Here is a 14,365-nt window from a genome sequence, read left to right as displayed (position 1 = left end):
AAACAAACCTAACCATCAGTGATATAGACTTTGGCCTTTTTCTTGGCCATCTAGGATTTTAACCCTTTCCAACAAGAGGGGAGTCTTCCCATCTTACAAAGCTTGATTAAGTCTTACTCTAGAGGCTGAAAGTGGCAGGTTCTCCTAAGCTCCCTGCCGCTTTGGCATGAAGGCTGCATGCTCTAGGGTATGCCACTCAGATTTACTCACACAGTTGACAATGGCAGTTGCAGAAGGATTTCTTAGGACAGATATACTGGATGTACTTTGCATCCTGGATGTACTTTCTAAGAAACAGAGTTCCTAAAGTAGCAGTGGCCCCACAGGTGGTGGCAGTGACCATGACCTGGTACAGAGTTGAGGTAACTCCAACTGCTGCTTGGGTGTTTCCCTCACCAGAAGAGCTATACTCTATGATTTGGGGCATTGTTGCTGGCTGCATAATCCCAGTCTTGTTCTCCAGGCTCCCAGCAACCCTATGAGCTGCCCACATCCTTTCAGCAAACTCCTATGCTGCTGAAATCAGCCAGAGCTCTTTTCTGTTGCGTGCACCTGAGAAACCTGATTGAAACTATTGAAATACATTAACACTATCCAAGATTGAGAAAACAAAAGTCAAAAACGTGTTGGTTGCTCTAGAAAGGACATATCTCATCTATAGCAACAAAATGCATATCAATAATTACCTAGGATAAGGGGTGGGGCTTAATTGGGAAGAGGCACAGGGAACTTTTCAGGATGATAGAAATGTTCTGTTGCTTAACTGTGGTAGTGGTTATACAGGTGCATACATTTGTCAAAACTCATAAAATGTATATTTTCATTGGGGACATTTTATTCTCTACAAGTTATGCCTCAAGAAAGTAGAATTAAAACTTTTCATTCAGGGGTGCCTGAATGGCACCGTCAGTTGAGCATCAACCTCCTGGTTTCAACTCAGGTCATTACCTCAGGGTCGTGAGATCCAGTCCCAGGTCAGCTCCGTGCTCAGCATGGAGTCTGCTTGAGATTCTCTCCCCCTTTTCCCATTGCTTGCCCTCCTGCACATGCTCTCACTTTCCCTCTCTCTCAAATAAATAAATATATATATTTTTAAAAGACTTCACCCATTTATTTGTCAGAGAGGGAGAGACAGCGCATAAACAGGGGGAGTAAGCAGGCAGAGGGAGGAGCAGGCTCCCCACTGAGCAGGGAGCCTGATGTGGGACTTGATCCCTGGACCATGACCCAAGGCCCAACTGACTGAGCCTCCCAGACATCCCTAAATAAATCTTAAAAAAAAAAAAAAAAACCTTTTCATTCATGTATTGAGGTCTGTGAAGCAAAATAATAAGTTGGCAGGGGCAAAAAAGGTAAACATGAATGAAAAAGTATTGGTCAATAGCTATATAATTATAAATGAGGAGTAGCAAGAGAGTCAAGGCTATACAGTCTTTGGAGTCTTGCACATTTTTCATATGAGCATAAAGTTACATAAAGGTTGGGCATCTTCTCTAGTCTTTTACAAATGATGTAAGTATTACAAGATGAAAACTTTCTTCTCCATAGCAATTGTTCAATCTAATGCATTCTATGATGTATATAAACTAAATCATGGAATGTTAGAGCCAAAGGCCATGAGAAAATTACTTCATCCAGCTTCTTCATTTATAGGGAAAGCAACTGAGGCCTAGGGAGGGGAAGAGAAATGACTTGCCCAAGGCCACACAGCTTTGAAAATACTGTTAGAGGGTGCTCCTGGGTGGCTCAGTCAGTTAAGTGTCTGCCTTCAGCTCAGGTCATGATCCCAGGGTCCTGGGATTGAGCCTTGCATTGGGCTCCCGGCTCAGCAGGGAGCCTGCCTCTCCCTCTGCTGTTCCCCCTGCTTGTGCTCTCTTGCTCTACAGATAAATAAATAAAATCTTTTTTAAAAGAACATTAGTGTTAGAAGTGATATCTGTTACTGTTTAGCAGGGGGGAAATCTCGAAATATGTAAAGCCATATTTTTCTTTTTTTTTTTTTTTTAACTTGATAGACAGGAATCACAAGCAGGCAGAGAGGCAGGCAGAGACAGGAAGGGAAGCAGGCTCACCACTGAGCAAGAGCCAGACGTGGGGCTTGATCCCAGGACCCTGGGATTATGATCTGAGCTGAAGGCAGAGGCTTTAACCCACTGAGCCACCCAGGCACCCCATGTAAAGCCATATTTTTATGGATAATTATTTCCCAGGGATTTAGTCATCTCATCTATGCCTAATTGAAAACAAACAGAAAATACCTCTTGTATGTCATAGATAACATGTAAATGTACACATTTTCAGAGTTAGGATGTCATCAAGCTTACATATGTACCTATAGTGACAGATTTCAAGGCATAATAAAGTGTGGTTAATATAAAGTAAATTAGCATTTTTATTTTATTTATTTTTTTACAAAAGCAACAAAACTACATTAGAGAAAATTTAGAATGTAGATGGAAAAAACAACTATAATGCCTCTGCTTAAGGAACCGTAATGATCATTCAGCTGTATTGCCTGCCAATCTTTTTCCTGTTGAATGTTTTACATGATTGTTAACGGACCTATTTGCATCACCACTTCACCTACATTATAGCACAAGTGTTTTACTTTCTTTTTTAAAAATTGGATCCTTGTGACTCATGTTGATTTTACAGTGGCCACTGAGCAGAGAGTTGCAGGCTTCTCCCCAGTCACACTGATGAATGTGGACCATCTGCTAGTGTTCTTCCGTTCCTCTCTCCACCTCTCATAATCATATACACACATATACACAGAATATACATGTCATCGTAGGTTCAAACGAGACCTCCCTGCATCTTGTTCCTTTCATTTAATAGTACATTGTGACAATCTTCCCAAGATAATTGGTATAGATGAAATAAATTATTTTTAGTAGCTCCATAGTATCTGAGGCATGAATGACCTATGTTAATGATTTCTGTACTGATGTACATTCCCTCGATTTCCATCATTTTGCCGCTGCAGATAGTGCTATAACAAACAGCTTAGTACATGGAGGCTTACACATTGGTGCTTTTAATGATGTGGGGTTTTAACAGATACAACTAGGCTGTTTCACAAAAAGGCTGTAATTACTCTCATTTCCCCCAGGAATATGGCCTGAGCACCTCCTCTCCTGTATCCCAGCCTATAGTGCCTGTTAACACTTTTTAGTTCTTGTCAGGTGAGTGACAAGTGATATTTCATAGTTACTTTGGTTCATTGCTAGCGCTACTGCGCATCTCTACATATCCTTACCGTACACTCGGATTTGCTATTTTGAGATGACCTATTCCTCTGCTTTGCATGTTTTTCCATTGGATCATCTATCTCTTCCTTATCATCTAGCAAGAGTTTTCACATAATAGGAATTAGATTTTTATTTGTTGTGTGAATTTTGAATATTTTTCCCATCTATCTTTTTTGACTTCCGACTTTGTGGTCACTTTTGCTATTGAAACGTTTTTAAATTTATGAAGTCAAATAGATCTTTTTTCCTTAGTCTAGATTTCTTGCACCACTTTAAAAGCTCTCTGTGGCCCCAAGATTTTATATACGTTTCCCTAAATTTTCTTCCAAGACTTTCATTATTTTTAAGTGTTTAATTCATCTGGAACTTGTAATTGTATGTGATGCGAGGGAGAGACCAATTTGTTTACCTTCCAGATGGATGGCTGCTTGTGCCTGCATCAGTCGTTACCAAGCCATCCTTTTCCTTCACAGAATTTGAACATTATTTCTGTCACGTTAACTTCCCATATACACAGAGATCTTTTATGGGCTCTCTGTTCCATTCCATTCTCTGTGTTTCAATTCCCAAACCACAAATTTTATATGTCCTTCCATGTTTTAAAGATATTTGGTAAGGAAGTCAACTATTTTTTTTTTATAATTTGCTTTACCTGACATTTATTTTTCCATATGAATAAAAGGATTCCAAGATCATTTTATCCATTACAAAAAAAAAAAAAACTGGGCTTCTCATTGGAATTGTATTAGATTTATATATTAATTTGGGACAACTGATCTTTTTTTTAACATCAGGTCTTGTCACCCAAGAGCATGTATATTCTTTTCATTTGACTGGATCTTGCTTTAGGTCTTGATCTGATTTTATTATTTTCTTCTTAAAGATCCTGCTCCTGGGGGCGCCTGGGTGGTTCAGTGGGTTAAAGCCTCTGCCTTCAGCTCAGGTCATGATCCCAGGGTCCTGGGATCAAGCCCCACATCGGGCTCTCTGCTCAGTGAGGAGCCTCTCTGCCTGTTTCTCTGCCTACTTGTGATCTCTCTTTGTCAAATAAATAAATAAAATCTTTAAAAAAAAAAGATTCTGCTCCTGTAAAATTTGTTCTGTATTTTATAATTTTTATTGCTATTATGAATGGCATTTTCCCATTCCCGCTTCTAGCTGGCTTTTGTATTCTCTATTTTTTTTCATATTTGTTTTACATTTATCTACCTTAATAAATACTTTTACTAATTATAGAAGATTTCTAAATGAGTATTTCTTGGGGTGCCTGTGGCTCAGTCAATTAATTGTCCAACTCTTGATCCCAGCTGAGGTCTTAACCTCAGGGTTGTGAGTTCAAGCCCAGTGTGGAGCCCACTTAAAAAATTAAATAAATAAATAAATAAATTAGTATTTCTTGAGCTTTCTTGGTAATTTTTTAAAGTTTTTTTTTTTAGTAATCTCTATACCCAACTTAGGGCTCAAACCCATGACCCCAAGATCAAGAGTCACACACTCTACTGACTGAGCCAGGCAGGTGCCCCCTTTGGGTGATTTTTATCCTTATTTTCAAATATTTATACTGGTTATTTCACTGTCCTATCTTATTGTATTTCTTAGAGCTTCCAGAATAATGTTTACTAATAATGGTGATGGTGGACATCATTATCCATTTTCTGATTTTAATGTAAATGGCTTTAAAGTCATTTAGAATGATCATTTAAATTATCATTTAAAACGATAGCATTTTAGAATACTATCTTTGGTAAATAATCTCTATCATATTTAAATAATTTCTTTTTATTTCGATTTTACTAAAATTTCTTATTAGGAATGGATATTGTATTTTATTAGTCCTCTCAATAGCCATTGATAGAATTGTTTTTTATCCCTTTAATTTATTATTTGCTGCTTTCCTGATGTTGAATCATACTTACAGTCCTAGGATATATCTCTTTTGATACACTGCTGGATTCTATTTGTTAATATTTAGACATTTCACAACTATATTCACGAGTGACTTTGATCTGTGGAAGGTTTATTGTTTTTTTGGCATTAAGGTTATGCTGGCTTCTTAAAATGAATTAGAGAGTTTTCAACCTTTTCTTATAATTTAGAAAAATTTCATTTAAATTGGAATTACCTGTTGTTTAAAAGATACTAGAGCATAGCTATGGAATCATCTGGACCTTTTTTTAAAAGGTAGACAGGTCTTTAAACTCTCTTCAATTTTTTCAAAGGTAATTGATCTACTCAATTTTTCTGCTTAATTCTTTATGTTTTCCTAGAAAGCCATGTATTTCCTTAAATTTGTCAACAGATCTGTTGATAGAGCTTAAGCATCTTTCTGTGTGCTATATAAAAAATGGTGGAGGGTGCTTGGGTGGCTCAATCAGTTAAGTGGTTAAGCATCTGCCTTCAGCTCAGGTTATGATCTCAAGGTCCAGGGATTGAGCTCCGCATCAGGCTCCCAGATCAGCGGGGAGCCTGCTTCTCCCTCTGCTGCTCCCCCTTTCTTGTGCTCTCTCACTCTCTCTGTCAAATAAATAAATAAAACCTTAAAAAAAGAAAAAGAAAAAGAATGGTGGAGAGAGAAATAACATTTATTGAACAGCTGCTATGTGCCAAGCACTACAACTTCATATTTATTTATATTGTCGCATTTCATTAAATCCTCATATTTGTCCTGTTGAGCATGTATCATTGTCTTGTTTTATAGATGAAAATATTGAGGGTTTGGACAATGAGGTAATAATATACCAAGGATCAAGGATAAAAAAATGGCAGAGGGAGCCGGAATTGGAACTCAGGTCTCTGATTTCAGAATGGGTGCTTTTACTACTCGTATCTTTCTCCAAATCATTATGTAATTGTTATATTTAGTTACTGAAAAATAGTTGTTTGAGGAAATGTGTCCATTTTCTTTCCTTCCCACAATTATTGAACATTAGGGTAGTTTTCTGTTTTTCACTAAAATAAATATTAAAAGGAATATAGCATCTTTTTTTCATATTTAAGGACACTTTTTCTTAGGCAGGGTTTCCAGAAGAGAATTACTAGTCCAAACACTGTGATCATATAAATGAGTAACATATATCGATCGAAAGGCACATTTTAAAGGGGAGAATAACAAGATTACGTGGAAAAGTAGTATGATTTTTTCTGGAAGAAGCCTTACTACCTTCTGACATTTCCTTTGAGATCTTACTTGCAATCCTTGCTTCATTTTCTGTGGGAATCCCTCACTCTCGGAGCATTCTCTAGCCGGCCCTTCATTGCCCTAGCATCTCTAACCAGCTGATGCTGTGCTCCCACCAGCTTAGAGTGGCTTCTACTCCTCCCCAGTCTTCCTCCTGTCTTTCCTTCTCTACAATAGCAGGGCTAGCCTCTAAATACACCCATGTGGGCCCTGGCAGACCCTTGAAAAACATTGTGTGTTAAGTTTTAGGAAAAGCCTATTAGTTACTAAACCATTCCTGATCATTATATAGAGCAATGGTTTTCCATTTGTAGTCTTTGAAGCCCTCGGGCTTTTTGGAACCTGCCTTGGGAAGAGAGAAAAAGCCACCAAGCTCATGGGGTCTGGGGCCTCCCTGTCCATCCCCTTCAACCAGAGTCTCTCTTTTCTTGTCTGATTAACAAACTGCAGTTATGTGGGAAGGACTTCCTTTTAAAATCAGTTTCTGCTGCTGAAAGACAAAGATTCTAAAATTATTGCACTAGAGAAATAGGAATTAACCTAAGAAGGGATAGCCAGATAGCCAGATTCATATTTTTATGAAATTCATTCAAATAATAAAGTTAATAACATTAATAAAGTTAATAGAAGCCTAAAGAATAAAAAAAAATCTCCTGACCCTCCCCCAGACTGACCTAGAATGTATGCCACACACACACATACACGCAAAAGACCACAAAAACTTGGGCTTGTCTATTACCTTCCAATTACCGCTGTGACAAAAAAGGAAAGTTTGACACTTTGGGGAATTGAAATTAATTGAAAGCAGACTGGAGTTAATTTCCATTTCAGTGTCCTTTATTGAATGGGTCTTTAGTGCATATTTCTAATTTAGTAGATTGGGAACTTTTTATGTTGGGGGGAGGGTGATGAGGAAATATTTTCCCCTGAAACTTAAGTTAATTCATCAGGACAGATCCTGCAAACATTTTCAGAGAGGAAAATCTATATAATCTTTGTGATGTAGAATGCTTTAAAATTTTTTGAAGAGGGTTGTTTTTCTCTATAGCTTAGAAGCAACCTAGGTTTCAGGCAGTGACATATTTCATGACCTCGTCTGTACACATGCCATTGTTGATCATTGCAGCTGTGCTGTGTGGGCCCCTGTTGCCATCCACCTTATATGGAAGGAAACTGAAGCTCTCAACAATTATTTGCCCAAAGTTACTTCAGAAATAGTTCCAAGTAAGACCATTACTCTATTAGCGTTGATCTTTAAATAAACCATTTCATGCCATTGGATTTCAAAGCACTAATATAAGGAACCAGTTTTACTGTATTTAAAAATGTGTTCCTTGATATGTGGGCTCTGAGAGCCATTCAAACAAATAGGTTGAATGGATTGGTAAAAGGAGAAAAGTTCTAGCAAGTCTGATGAGACAGAGGATGGTTGAGAAAAAGAGAAAAAGTACGAAGTAGGACAAAAAGAGGGATGTAACCACCAATTCAGGCTATGAAACATTATTTTTAAAATTCTATATGTCATTTGTTACCAATAATTTTTAAAGCCAGATGAAATGGACAATTTTCTAGGAAAACAGATGGCTTCAAAAACTGTAAAGTCAACCAGAATGAGTATCTAGAGAAGATACTGAAAGGGGGGTGTCATATATCTCCCCCTCAAATAAGAAATAACCTAGGATGAAATCACAGGAACTTTCCGAAAATAACAGTGACTGTATTATGTAATCTATACCAGGGAATAGTATATACGTAAATCACTAAATCTATCCCATGAGGTTCTGATGCTGAATCTACTCTAGGAAAGCCTAAATAAATAAATGTACAAATATAAATAAATATCAGAAAATATTAATAAAATATCAGAAAGCAAAAAATACAACCCCTTGAGTTTGTTCTAGAGTATAAAAATGGCTGGATGCTTATAAATCTACTAATTCATTAATCAACATAAAGCAAGAAAACAAAGAGCATAGCATGACCCTTAGAAGCAAAATGATAAGGAGATAAAACAAATTTCACAATAGAGAAGCACGGATGAAAGTGATTAAAATAAGGATGCTGAATGATAATGTAATTTTTTATACCTGCTTCTAAAAACATAGATAACCAAATCATTCTTGAATACATAGCAGCTTACGGTGGCAAAGGCAATACATTAAAGAACTAAAATATAGGCCTCTGCCACCAGACATCCCCCAAAATAAGCAGTCTTATTTTGAAAATGGTCCTCAGTCCTCAAGTCATCCTCTTAATTGACTTTTTCCCAAATATGGATGTTGCTAGAAACAGGGCAGCCCCTGCCACTAAACCAGGCCACAAGGCCATCATCACGTCCTTGGTTAACTGCCTGAATGCTGATCTCAACAGACTGTGAGCAACCTGGTAGCAGAGTGGGGTTTTATTCATCTCTGTGTCTTCAGCTCCTTGTGCCCTTCTGGGGTTTATCAACAAATACTTGTGGAAGTGGAATGAATTCTCATCCAGGATGACGAGAGAAATATACCTTCTACCACATGGTGCTTCATGTAAGCAAAAAAGAACTACTGGTAAGTAGAGAAAGATTTTACCCTGGATGTGATTTTTGTTAGGGGGGAAAAAAACCATCAAGCAAAGTATTAGTAGCAGAACTATATCCCCTGGGCCCACCATTGGGCTTAAAGTTCCTGCCATCTTCTAATGAACAGTCCCACACTAAAACTAATTATAACTACTGCTCCACCCGAGAGCTCCCAAAGCCAGGGAGAAGGGGGAGCAAAGAGTGGGCAATTCCATAGCTCAAGGGCACATAGAGGTTCTTTACATAAGAATATAGAATAACAGAGATCCTTTCACTTCCACCCCATGGGCACATTAATTTTGGGGTTTGTTTACCTAGTATCAGTCAAGATAGAATAATTTGGTTGAGTTGCTATATGTCAACTTTAGTCAGGAAAAAAAAGAACACCAGCATGCTATCACACACACACAAAAACAACCCAATGGTCAGAGAGAATTATTTTAAAATTAAAATTAAAATTTAATTTATTGTGTCCTTTTAAGACATCAAAATGTATCAACAGTTTCAGACCCTATTACTTCCGGGGGCTCTTCTGACTCATTTTATTGTCTGGCATATGTAAATGTGCCAGAACCCAATTTTGTGAACCTCAATGCTATAGCATGGGTCTGTTAGGAAGATGTGCTCTCTCTCTTTTCTTATCCTGGTTCAACTCACTTTAATTTCAACCTTTCAAACAGGTTCTCTCTCTCTGGATCCATCTGAGTCGAAGTTATGAGCCTCTCCAGGACCCTCTTCAAGAGTGGAGCACGAAGTGTTGCCCCAGTGCAAGGTAAATGCCTACTTCAGAGGAAGATGAATGCCTGTCACTGTATTTTCACCAGGCTGGTCCCCATGGGATGGGTGGGAAGACAGCAAAGGGCAAGAGAGGCTCCTGGGAGGGCCATGAAGGAAAGAGCCCAGAGCTCCAGACCTAGGGACAACCCTAATTAGCAGAGGACAACCCTAATTAGCAGAGGGATCTATCCACATGGCAGACCTTAACCAGTCTTCAGGAAGTGTGCCTCCTGCTGAGGCCGAGGCAGCAGCAGGCCACACCGGAGCTGGATCACGTGGCTGAGTTAGTAGTACCTTGTGAAATAGATCATCAGTCACCAAAGCCTTTTTTAGGTGAGAGGGGAAACCAGGTTACTGCTGCCTCTCCTGGGAGATGTTTTTTCATAGTTCAGATAAAATGACATCCAATTTGGATCTGCCTTTGGCACTTTCAGAACTGCTAGAAAGGAGAATAGAGTAAAATCCAATCCTCAGAAGGACTGTAATTTCTCATTACCTCCCAGGCATTGGAAGTTACAAACACTGTGAATCTATAACCTCGGTTAGAAGAATAACCCCCCAGCTTATGCACTGTTGACAGGGGTCAGTGATGGTCTTGGACCTCTAAAAATTGACAACAATTCTCCCTGCAAAACTGGTCTACCCAGAGGCTGTATACATTTCTATCTGAGGATCTCAGTCCCTGCAGGTGCCCTGCCTGAAACTCCTTTGCACTCTGCCAACCCAGAAGCCACTCACACTTCAAAGGGTAGTTGATGTGTCGTACCCTTCATAAGCCTGCCTTGGCCATTCTCCTCTCTAAGGCAAGGGTCATCTTATAACCTGTTATTACTAGAGTTCAACAACACATTAGCCTAGATAGAAGAAATAGCCAACATTTTTATTCATCAGTGAAAAATGTAAATTCATCATGAGCTTGATTATTTCTTCTATAATTTCAGCCTATTTCATATATGGCCTTCCTAGAAGTAAGGCATACTGCACCTAATCAATGAGTAACGTCTTATCACTTCTTACCAATATCTGGTAAGTTTGGCACAGAGTGAAAAGGTCTAGAAATATTTCATAAAGAGACTAGAACAAATCTGGGCTGGTTTTGCTAAGAAGCTATATTCTGATTCCTAAATCTCTCGTTGCACTGTTTCAATTTCCTTTTGGGAACAAGTTGGGACAGGAATAAGTAAATGAAACATAGAAGTTCTTCATCCTCCTGCCTCCAAACTGAAATACATCCCATTCCAGGTTATTGGATAGCAATCCTAATCTTCAGAACCTTTAAAAATAGATCTGGAAACACACTGAACAATCTCACTTGAAACCTATTGTAGGGCTACTTAGACATGCTATAAGGAAATCATACCTTGTGTAGCTCATGCCCATTTCATCTTGTTCTGATGCCATTTCAAAATGGTTCCCTCACCGAAGGCAAGTCAGTCTAACGGGGGGGGGGGGGGGGGGCGTGCTGCATCACATTGTTTCCCACCTCTAGTGCTGTGTACTTAGTGCTTTTCATAGACCATCCCTTCTGCTTTTTGATAATGCAATCTGAACCTTTTCACCAGGCACTCCCCTATAGACTGATGTAAAAATGGTCCCCCCAAATCAGAATGGTAGTACCCCTGCTGACTGGCAAGGTAGGGAGAATGTGGGGGGGATGGGAGGAATACTGAACTGAGATCCAACCCTGACTTCTCACCCTGCAGGGCCAAGAGGAAGCCACGTCCTCTCTCTGGGCTCCATTTTCTCATCTCCATTTTCTCATCTCTAGTTCGAGGAGGCTTTCAAAGTCCTTGGAACTCTAAAATGCTGAGACTAAAATCTGGCGGGGTGTCTCCAAATATTACTCAGCAACATGGGGCTAGAGCAAGCCATGGTCTCCCTTCCCCAACCCCCTCAGTCCCCTCAGCCTCCCATAATTGTTCTTTTGTTCAATCTAAAAAACCAAAAACAAAAAACAAAAAGGAAAATGAAACAAAAAACAAAAACCCCACTGTACCCCAAACCGGAATTGTGCTAAACCATTCACAATTTCCTAACCCTTAATTCTTCTACTATGCAGTTTTAGCTGTTTTTTAGTACTTAGGTCTTGATTTTGAGGGAAGGAAACAAAACCGCTTATTCTTCTGATCTTTTCTTTTCTGCTAAGTGAGCATCCCCGGTTGTTCTAGTTCTCTCTAGTGAATATTTTCACTTGACTCTTCCGTGGTCACCTGAAGCTCAATCTGTTTAAATCCCACTGGTTGCCGTTAGCCTATCCAGGTTCCCCCTTGGGAGGTCCCTAGCTCTGTCACTGGCACTACCCTTGACCCAGGCTCGAGACCTCCGAATGAGCTTCCTCTCCTCCAATCCAGCAGTGCAACCCTCCTGGGTCTTCGTCAGATTTCTTAAATTTCCTCCTTCCCTTTTCATTCTCTTTGCCTCAACCCTGACTGCTGTGTGCCTAAACATCTGGAGGAGCTTCCTAGTTAGTTTACTCAACACTCTGCACTGTTACTAGGGTATTTTCCTTTATTTGTTTGACAGAGAGAGAGCGCACAAGCAAGAGGAGTGGCAGGCAGAGGGAGAGGGAGACGCAGGCTCCCCGCTGAGCAGAGAGCCCGATGTGGGGCTCTATCCCAGGACCCTGGGATTATGACCTGAGCTGAAGGCAGACACTTAACCCAGTGAGCCACCCAGGCATCCCAAGAGTATTTTTCTTTAAATATTACTTCGATCATTTCTTACTCCCCCTCAAAAACTCGAGTTGTAAAATATAATACATAAATTATCTCTTCTAGGTCCTCCACAATGTCCCTGACCTTCCTCTCCCACCTTGTTTCCAATATGTAGGAGGTATTCCAGCCTCCTGAGTTCATGTATTGTCTACATTCCTGCCTTGTCTCTCCCTTTCTGTGCTTCCTTGTCTGCCCTCCTCAGCCTACCCCAACTGTCAAATCCTTACTCCTTCCCCGAGGTCTAACTCAGGCTCCTGACCTCTGGGACTTTCTCCTAAAATCCAATAGGAAATTACTCCTCCTTTCTTGGAATATCTGCAGAACTCAATTGGAACCTAAACCATGGCTTTCTACTGTTATTTATCTTACATAAATAATCTCATTTTCTAAGCAGATTATAAATTTCTTGAGAAAAGAGGCTATTTTTTCTACCTCTTAGTATCCTTGGTGCTCATTCTCTGTTCTTACATGGAGTAGAAGCTCAGTAAAAGCTTGTTGAGTAAGATGATAAACCTCCTAAACACTGCAAATAGTAACTATTTAGCACATAATCTAATGTGCTAATTAGGTGTAATTCATTATTAATAATTAATTGGTTAAATGTTATCTTACCTAAAAATCTGATTACCAGGTGATCATGGATGTAGAGACTAAGGGAGAAAGAATTTAGCCACAGGAAACCCAGGCTGAGAGAAATGGAGCAAAGGTATTTAAGGCTCTATCTCAGCCCTAAAGAGCCTTTTCAGAGCTACAGAGCCGAAAGTAGGATGACTTGTGGATCACTTGGATGGCTCAGTTGCTTAAGCATCCAACTCTTGATTTTGGCTCAGGTCATGATCCTTAGGGTCGTGGGATTGAGCCCCACATTGAGCCCCATGCCAGACCCTGCGTCAGGCTTGGAGCCTGCTTAAGATTCGCTCTCTCTTTCTCTCACCCTCTACCCCCCAAACCCCCACTGGTGCTCTCTCTCTCTTTCTCAAAAAAAAAAAATAATAATAATAATTTTAAAAATAGGATGATCTGGGGACGCCTGGGTGGCTCAGTTGGTTGGACGACTGCCTTCAGCTCAGGTCATGATCCTGGAGTCCCGGGATCGAGTCCCGCATCGGGCTCACAGCTCCATGGGGAGTCTGCTTCTCCCTCTGACCTTCTCCTCGCTCATGCTCTCTCTCACTGTCTCTCTCTCAAATAAATAAATAAAATCTTTAAAAAAAAATAGGATGATCTGCAATGGCTTAGCCCTATACGTGTGTGTGTGTGTATGTGTGTGTATACACACACATATATATGTAAAACAATCATACATATATAATCACATATATATATGATTCTAATGTTTTGGATTTAGAAGCAAAGTGAATCCTTTTCATCCTTAGCCCACTTTGGAATGCACCTTAGCAATGTCACTGCCTGGGGTTTGCCTACTTTTCTTTTAACATCCACAGGACCTGCCTTTAGCCCACAGTGTCTGCCATCTGTCAGCCTGGGGACCCGTGCCTCTGGCCTGCTCCAGAACAAATCACATGATAGGCAGTGAATGAACCAGTGGATGCAAGATGAATCTAGGGGAAGGAAAAAAAAAAAAGACCTACCCCTTTGAAAGGAGTATTTCCAGTCTAGTCATTGATTCTTTACCTCCTTCCCACGCATTTTTTAGGTTGTGTCCTGCCTCTAGGCTGTGGTTTGTGGAGCTGAAGAGAAAAGTACTCAACATCGGGATGCAAAATTCACATGCCAAACAAATCCCTGCTTGGTAAATTCCTGTACATTCAACTGTCAAAGCTCTTTGAACTGATTGTTAATGGGCATAATTCCCATTGACAAAAGTGAAATAACTAAGTAGACGCAGTACATTTGAAAGTCATTAAAATGTTAAGATGTTTAG

General features: G+C 39.7%; 1 protein-coding gene across 12 annotated transcripts in view; it reads right to left on the bottom strand.

Annotated features, from left to right (window-relative positions):
• The window catches only part of ARHGEF33 (Rho guanine nucleotide exchange factor 33), a 119,163-nt gene that overhangs the window by 91,957 nt on the left and 12,841 nt on the right, over positions 1-14,365 (bottom strand). The window lies entirely within an intron of this gene.

The sequence above is a fragment of the Lutra lutra genome, chromosome 9, assembly GCF_902655055.1.
Source record: "Lutra lutra chromosome 9, mLutLut1.2, whole genome shotgun sequence".
NCBI lineage: Eukaryota > Metazoa > Chordata > Mammalia > Carnivora > Mustelidae > Lutra > Lutra lutra.
Note: the sequence above shows the minus strand (reverse complement) of the source record. Positions and strands in the feature narration are given on the sequence as shown.